The sequence below is a fragment of the Canis lupus genome, chromosome 27 (genome assembly GCF_011100685.1).
Source record: "Canis lupus familiaris isolate Mischka breed German Shepherd chromosome 27, alternate assembly UU_Cfam_GSD_1.0, whole genome shotgun sequence".
Classification (NCBI taxonomy): domain Eukaryota; kingdom Metazoa; phylum Chordata; class Mammalia; order Carnivora; family Canidae; genus Canis; species Canis lupus.
Window position 1 is genome coordinate 8,515,845 of NC_049248.1, and position 8,967 is coordinate 8,524,811.

General features: G+C 42.3%; 1 pseudogene; it reads right to left on the reverse strand.

The window, feature by feature from the left end:
- On the reverse strand, positions 5,571–6,535 carry VN2R309P (vomeronasal 2 receptor 309 pseudogene; annotated as a pseudogene).

Genomic DNA, 8,967 nt, shown 5'->3' on the forward strand with positions numbered 1-8,967 from the left:
AGTAGTAAAAATAAAAAACCAAAAATCAAAAACGAAGAAGAAGAAAAAAGAAAAGTAAAGACAAGAAAAGAGAAAATAAAGGCGGGGGGGATGGTGGGGGTGAGGAAGTGGTAGTGGAGGGAGAATGTAGTCTACCTGAGGGGTCCTAGAGGGTGATCTTTTTGGTTCTGAGTGTATTTTGCTTTGTATGTTAGAAGATGCTCAATCCAAAATTTATATAAACCAACAGTACTTATATAAATCCCAACATTGACCACAAAAAAAAAAAAAAAACATAAACAATATAAAAGACGGGGGCAGAATGGGAAGGAGGAGAGAATATAATTTCACAGAATGAACCAACACAGTTTTCCACTTAGTTCTGGGTATATTTTGGTCGTGTGTTAGAAGGTACTAAGTTCCACCATTTTAAAACAAAACGAGGCAGAAAAAAACAAAAAACGAATACCCATATCTTGTATATCACCAAAATTAAATTGAACATGTTTAAGGGAGTCCAGAAGTGAAATATATATCTAAGACAGTAATTGTAGGGCAGCCTGGTGGCTCAGTGGTTTGGTGCAGCCTTCGGCCCAGGGCCTGATCCTAGAGAACTGGGATCAAGTCCGTGACAGGCTCCCTGCATGGAGCCTGCTTCTCCCTCTGCCTGTCTCTCTACCTGTCTCTCTGCCTTTCTCTCTCTCTCTCTCTCTCTCTGTGTGTTTCTCATGAATAAATAAATAAAATATTTTTTTAAAAATTTAAAAAAAAACAGTAATTGTAGATATACAAAAGTCAAAAAGGAAAAAACTTCAAAATGAAGAGTTGGTAAAATATTGTAGTTAAGGTGGGAAAATAAAAAATATTGGAAAATTTTAGTCTGATATAAAAACAGGTATTAATGGAAAAAGAAAAAGAAAAAGAAAAAAAAGACTAATTCTATATGCTATTTTCCCTTAGTCCTGGAGCTTTCCAATGCTTCTTGATCAGTAAACTGGCTTTCCCTTTGTACGTCCAGCAGTTCTTCTGGGGGAGGGTCTGCTGTGCTGATTCTCTGCTGGGCCTGGGCAGAGATGCCCCGCCCCCTTGCCAGGTGTTGGGCTCAGGGTGAGCTGTTAATCCTGTGAGGCCTTTGTTCCCTCGAGGCCCCTCCTCTCCCAGGCACCAGGTGAAACAAAGAGGGAAACAAATGACAGCAGCCAGATTTCCAGCTCTGGAGTCGAGCTCCCCCAGAGCAACTAACTGCAGTCTCCCAGTCCACACTGGCCCAGACGCCCCCGAGGGCAGGCACGGGCACGCTGATCCACACACCTTGCGGGGCGCCCAGTGACAGTTGGGTTCTCGCTTTCCTGTGCCCTCCCCGCTCAGCCTGTCCCGGGGGAATGAAGGATCGCGGGTTCTGTCTGCCTGAGCGCCCTGGGAGCCAGGGCCCCTGTGCCACTGGACCCAAGCTCCCAGGGACCGCCTCTCCCGAACGGATGGCTACAGCCACCTCCGCCCCGGCGGCCTCTCGGAGCGGCCCACCTCACCGACTGGCTTCCCCAGAGCCCGATTTCCCGGCTAAGCACTTTTCCCTCAGGGGAAGCTCCAGCGCAGACTTTTTAAAAGTTCCCGCTTCTCCAGGGCTGGGCCTTCCTGCCCCGGAGGCTTTGGCCTCTGCGCTTAGCTCTGCTAGTCCCGGTCCCCCTCCCGCACTTTATTCTTTTTTATTTTTTTCACCTTCCTACCTTCTTAGGAGCAAAAACTTTTCTCTCTCTAGCGTTCTAGCTGTTCTCTCTTAAAATCTCAGGTTGAATTCGTAGGTATTCAGGATGTTTTGAAAGTTATCTAGGTGAGGGGGACAGAACAGGAGAGACTCCTAACTCTGGGAAATGAACAAGGGGTGGTGGAAGGGGAGGTGGGCGGGGGGTGGGGGTGACTGGGTGACGGGCACTGAGGGGGGCAACTGATGGGATGAGCACTGGGTGATGTGCTATATGTTGGCCTATCGAACTCCAACAAAAATTTAAAAAAAAAAAAAGGAAAGTTATCTAGGTAAGTTGTGGGACCAGATGAGTTGAAGACCCCTACTCTACAGCCACCTTGCCCCTCCCTCCATGAACACAAAATTTAGAGTAGAGCTTCCCTCTAGAGACCTGCAGGGGGCAGAATGTGGTGAGGGAAAGGACATGCCTGGAGAATGGAACTTCATTAGATACGGATACTTTTTTTTTTTTTTTAAGATTTTATTTATTTATCTGAGAGAGAGAAAGAGCACAAGCAAAGAGGGGGAGGAGCAAGGGAGATAGAGAAGCAGACACTCCCCACCCCCACAACCCCTCAAACCCACCCCCTTCCTGCTGAGCAGGACGCCCAACTTGGGTTGGATGCTAGGACCCTGGGATCAGGACCTGAGCCAAAGGTGGATACTTAACCAACTGAACCACCCAGGTGCCTACGTACTTTAGCAAGATGGTTATTAAAAAGGTGTTCATATAATGAAAATTCTTTAACCAGTATGTGAAAATTATCTATACTTTTAGATGTACTATATTACAAAATAATTGGAGCATCTGCGTGGTTCAGTCGGTTAAACGTCTGCCTTCAGCTCAGGTCATGATCCCAAAGTCCTGGGATCGAGCCCCAGGTCCCAGCTTCCTGCTCAGTGGGGAACCAGCTTATCCCTCTCCCTCTGCCTCTTTCCACTACATGTGCACGTGCATGCTCTCTTTTTCTCTCTCTCTCAAATAAATAAATAAAATCTAAAAAAAAAAAAAAAAAAAACTGAAATAATAAATTTAGGTACTTTGTAAAGGACCATTGGATGATGAAGTATTCTGCATTAACCATGAATTGATTGCTGTGTAAAATGCCCCTTACCATCTATTTTGACTTGTGAACATTTGGTTTGAAACACATATTTGGGGCAGCCCGGATGGCCCAGCGGTTTAGCACTGCCTTCAACCCGGGATGTGATCCTGGAGATCCTGGAGATCCTGGAGATTCCTGGAGACCAGGAATGTAAGATAACAATTGTGCTTAAAAGCACCTGGATGGGGCAACCCAGGTGGCTCAGCAGTTTGGCACCGCCTTGGGCCCAGGGCCTGATCCTCGAGACCTGGGATCGAGTCCCACGTCAGGCTCCCTGCATGGAGCCTACTTCTCCCTCTGCCTGTGTCTCTGCCTCTCTCTCTCTCTCTCTCTGTCTCTCTGTCTCTCTGTCTCTCATGAATAAATAAATAAAATCTTAAAAAGAAAAAAAAAAAAGCACCTGGGTGACCTGTAGAACAATTCTTTCTGGGAGATGTAGTTTTCCAGTTGTTTATTTTTTTCTGGCAAGGGAATTCTTTTGTCCAGACCGTTTCTGATTATCCAGTAATAGATCAATCCCTCTATATAAGTCTTTTAAAGGCCAAGTTGCCTGGGACAGGAGTACACTGATCTTCCTCTGTTAGCTCTCCTCAGTTGCCATGTCATCATCTGTGTGGACACACAGACAAGTGCCACACACTCAATTTCTAGAGCTTAAGCTGGAGTTTGCTATGGTGGTCAGGGTCCTTGGTGGCCATGCCCCAAGTAATAACAGAAGCATTAGAAACAACTGATGCTCAGAAATTGCTATATCAGGTAAAAGTTTTGGGGGTTATTCTTAGAGCAAGAGTTATATGTCATTCAAAGTTCTGGAGCTTGAGAGGAATTGTGTTTGCACACAATATTGAACACAGTACAACTGTAAGACTAAGGCACATGGAATTAAAGGTATTCTTAGCCAAATCCATGCTCAATTGTCACCTTTTTTCTTTCTGTAACAAAATAGATTTCTTTTTTAAAAAGATGTACTTATATATTTTAGAATGAGGAGGAGGGTCAGCAGGAGAGGGAGAGTGAGAAGCTCAAGCAGAGTCCCTCCACAGCAGGGAGCCCAACACAGGGCTCCATCACATGACCCAGAGATCATGACCTGACCTGAAATTAAGAGTTGATTGCTCAACTGACTGAGTCACTGGAGTCCCCAAAATAGATTTCTAACTAAAATTAAGATAAATTTGCCACTTTGATTATATGGAACTGAGTTGCTTCTGTTTGGCCATAAAATTTGTAGGAAAAGGAAGGAATAGTCCATTGGAATCTGCTTTGATGTGAGTAAGGCAAATTATACTCACAGTTTATTACCTGATGATAACGGAAAAGATTGTGTTTCAGAACTTGTGTTGGAAAGTTTCTACAAGTATATTTTGCATCTATTCACTGGAACTTATCACTTAAAAAGGGATAAAGCTTAGTTTTAAAAAACCAGAAAGAAGGTCAGCCAATTATGACAATGTAAGGTCACCTTCTCTAGAGCGAATCTTTCTATATTGGGGTTGTATATCAAGCACTGAATTGTAAGGTGTTGATAGAAGGAATAAATGTCTTCAGAAACATTTACTTTTTTCTTTTTTAAGATTTTATTTATTTATTCATGAGAGACACAGAGAGAGAGAGGCAGAGACACAGGCAGAGGGAGAAGCAGGCTTCATGCAGGGAGCCTGACGTGGGCCTTGATCCGGGATCTCCGGGATCACACCGTGGGCTGGAGGTGGCGCTAAGCCGCTGAGCCACTGGGGCTGCCCCAGAAACATTTCCATATAAATGGTAGAAATTTGACATTCTTGCAAGAGCCTAACCAAATGTTCAAGTGAATATTTATCAAATATGTGTTTCTTTTCTTTTTAAGATTTTATTTTTTATTTATTCATGAGAGGCACAGAGAGAGAAATACGCAGAGACAGAGGCAGAGGGAGAAGCAGGCTCCATGCAGGAAGCCCGACATGGGACTCGATCCCAGGTCTTGAGGATCAGGCCCTGGGCCCAAGGCGGCACCAAACTGCTGAGCCACCTGGGCTGCCCCATCCAGGTGCTTTTAACCACAATTGTTATCTTACATTCCTGGATCAAAAGTTCGTTTCTTGATTCATATCTAACCCATTACACATCTCACTACTGAAAATTAGGAAATTGTATACTGGATATCAGTGGGGAGGAGAGGAAAGAGAAAATGTCTGAAAATTCTGAGTATATTCAAAAGCAATCCTCTCGCATGAAGGATGCTCTTCTCTCTCTCAGTTGATCATTTCCCCACTTCTATTTCAGAGGGATCTGCCTTAAGCACTGTTTCCCTCAGTTCTCCCTAAGCTTGGATCCATATGTCATGTGGGTGTATGGAAGCACATTTAGACCACCCAAAGCTCACATTTCATCTTGTTTCATGTTTATGAATAGTTTATTGAGGGATAACTAAACATCACTAGCTTTCTACCACCAGAACTTAAAATGCCTTAAAATTTAATTTTTATTGGAATAAGAAGAAAAAGAGAGCTCCCAGAAAGGCAGCATATTTTTGAGCCCCATTATATTTTCACATGAATGATTTCATTTAATTTTCACCCTAACCCTTGTTCACCTGCTACATGTTGCTTAAAGATGAGAAAAATGTTATTCAAGGAAATGTTAATTGGATACACTGGAAGTCAGAGTCAGCCAGTAGGGGTATTGACATTGAACCTTGCTCTCTCTGACCCCACAGCTTTTTTCATCATGGCTTGCTGCCACAGTGACGACAGTGTCACTTGATTTAAAAAGCAATTGCCATTTTTGATAAAAAGCATTTATTTCATGCCATACTTTGGAATCTTTATCCACATTATTGTTCATTTCATATCAATGAAGATTGAAAGTTTCCAAAGCTGCCATGGCTTTGCCTTCGGTGCTCAGATAGGTGGGTATGAAAGCAATCCACACACTACAGATAATCAGCATGCTGAATGTGATTGTTTGGGGCTTACTGAAACTACTTGGTAGCCTTAGACCCAGAAAAGCAGTAGTCAAGGTCAGAAATGCTAGAAAGCCCAAGTTACCCAGAACACAATAGAAAACAGTGCTGGATACCTCGTTACACTGAAGGAAAACTTTGCCAGACTGATTGTGTGTCAATGTTAGGGAAAGATGAAGAAGTTCCCAGCCAGATCATGCAGATACATACTTGGATGAGGAAGCCCACTGTAGACTATAGCATTTAAGAATTAGATCACCAACCACATTCATAGTGTTTCCTGGTTTTATGGTTTTGAAGGCCACAGCGACAATGGAGGTCTTGGCTAAAATAGCAGAAATAACTATAGAAGCTATAACTCCAAAGAGTGTTTATCTCAAGACAAAGATTACCAGACTAGGCCAACCAATAAAAATCAAAGAATGGAAGAAGCAAAGCATTAAGGAAACAAGGAGGATATAACTGAGATTTATTTCAATTATTTGCTCTGATAATGCAAATATCATTATGTATGTCTCCATATTGGATAAACAGTCCTAAGATCAGAACAGTGGGGAGAGAAAAACCAATAGCCAGAAGGCCAGAACAGCTCCTAGAAGATTTTCATGGGACAAAAAAAAAAAAAAAAAAGTCATAATTTCGGGGAGGCACTGATTTCTCTGTTTGGATGTGGATCTTCAGGACAATCCAATACTTAATACATATCTGAACAGGATACAGCTTGATTTATTATATCCCAGCAGTCATTCCCCCAATAGATGTATAAAGCAAATATATCTTAAACAGAGCCATATTTGAATTCTGAGATAAATATACCCAATTACATTCATTAGACCATAACACTGAAAAATAAAGATCTTCCTTAACAGGAGAGAAATCACCTATTAGACATTTGAATCCAAAATATCCAGAAAGAGTGAATTGAAATGAACACTGAAAGAGCAAGAATTTAGAAAGTACAGTGATACTGAGCAAAAAACATAGACTATATAAAAAATGTATTTGACAATGTATGAAAGGAAGAGAGAATACATTCCAAGAATTCTGAACTTTAATTACAGAAAACTTAAGAAATATGGAACCCTCTGCTTATTGAGTATCTTTATTATGATAAGTGTTTTTTTGAAAGTTATAATTTGATTATGATAGCAGTTTTACAACAGATTTATCATCATTTAGTGCTTACAGTAAAAAATAACAATGAGTAGAAGAAACTTTATAAGTATACGTTTTGAAGAAATTGCAAAACAAGGACAATAGAGTACAAAGTTTTATCCATTAAGGTTTGACCTCATTCACACCTGAAGAACAGTTATATACGACACAATTCATACTGGAAAAACAACTACAAATTCAAATGTGGGTTTGCACTGCACACAAATTTTGCCAAGAATATTGAAAAAATGTTGATCATTTTTATGCTATGAATCTCTTTTCCAAAAGAGTGATATGAACCAGCTGTTTTCAGGAACAAGGACATCTTTATGATCACTATAAAAACTTACTGGGTTTGGCAATCCACTTCCACTCATTTTCTGTCTTGTTTTTTATATATTTAAAAAATATGGGGCAGCCCGGGTGGCTCAGTGGTTTAGTGCCGCCTCAGCCCAGGGCCTGATCCTGGAGGCCCGGGATTGAGTCCCACATCGGGCTCCTTGCATGGAGCCTGCTTCTCCCTCTGCCTTTCTCTCTCTGTGTCTCTCATGAATAAATAAAATCTTTTTAAAAATATTTAAAAAATAAAAAATATGAATACCAAGCACTGGAGATTCCAAGAGAAAGACCACAGGCAATCTAACTTCCAGCTAGAGGGAAGGGGAAGCAAGAGTATTAGCCATACTATTACAAGGGTGTGTAGAGGGGCACCTGGTAGCTCAGTGGTTAAGCGTCTGCCTTTGGCTCAGGTCATGATTTGGGATTGAGCCCCGCATCAGGCTCCCAGTGGGGAGCTTGTGCTCTCTCTCTCACTGTCTCTCTCTGCTTATACTCTTGCTAGCTCTCTCTCTCTCTCTCTCTCTCTCTCAAATAAATAAATAAAAATCTTAAAAAAAAAAAACAGGTGTATGTGGAAATGTTCTAATAAGCATATTGAAATTATAAGCTCCTAATGAACAGCCTATGGCCATAATAATAAATCTGAACTTTATTTTAGAAGATGTGTGGAGAGATGCCTGGGTGGCTCAGAGGTTGAGTGCCTGCGTTGGCCCAGGGCATGATCCTGGGGTCCCGGGATTGAGTCCCATATCAGGCTCCCTGCATGGAGCCTGCTTCTCCCTCTGCCTATGTCTCTGCCTCTCTTTCTCTGTGTGTGTCTCTCATGAGTAAATAAATAAGATCTTAAAAAGAAAATAAAAGGTGTGTGGAGACCTCTTGCTGGATTTAAATTATAGAAATAATATCAGATTTGCATTTTTGTAAGATCTTCCTACCAACCTCACTGCTTGTGGGTTATGAAGGAGATGGAATGTCTACTCACTGTCATTCTTTTGCTCAATCTAACATACCATGACCTTTGAAATGTGACTCCCAATCACTATTCGAAGAGAGTATAGTACTTGGTTTCTTTAGTCCCCTAATGGTGACCACCTGGTTTGCACAGCAACGGGGGAAGCCTGGATTAAGCCAGATGCAGTGTCCACATTGACCAGGGCATATTTAGAACCCTCATTCAGTGGGAGGAGGCCAATATAATCAATTTGCCAGTCCCTCACCAGTGGGGGACTCTGATGAATGACTCCCAGCTTCTTTTGGCAGTTGCCTTGGGCATTATTTAGAACACACAGAACATGCTGCTACTGCATTAACCAAGTCACTGCACTTGGAGGGCAGTTCCGCATTCCCGGCAATACACCATCCCGAGTGGTATGATGGCACTGTGACGGCCACTCTTTCTGTGCATCCAATCTGCTGTATCTACTGGAGGGTCAATAGCGAAGTTTCACACTTGAGCTAAGGACTCAGCTTCCTGATGGCCGGGCAGTGTCAGTGCTTTCTGAGCTAGGACATGAAAAACAGTGAGGGCCACTCAGGCTTTTGCAGATGGACCCAAGTGTCTTTTCACATATCCTGAGCCCCGTAAGGGTTTATTCATAATCATCCACCCTTTGGCTTTCCATTGTCCACACCATAGGGTTAATCCTTTTAGAGCAGGACAACAACTGTGTAAAGGGTTAACAGCCAGGGCACATAGTGATCAC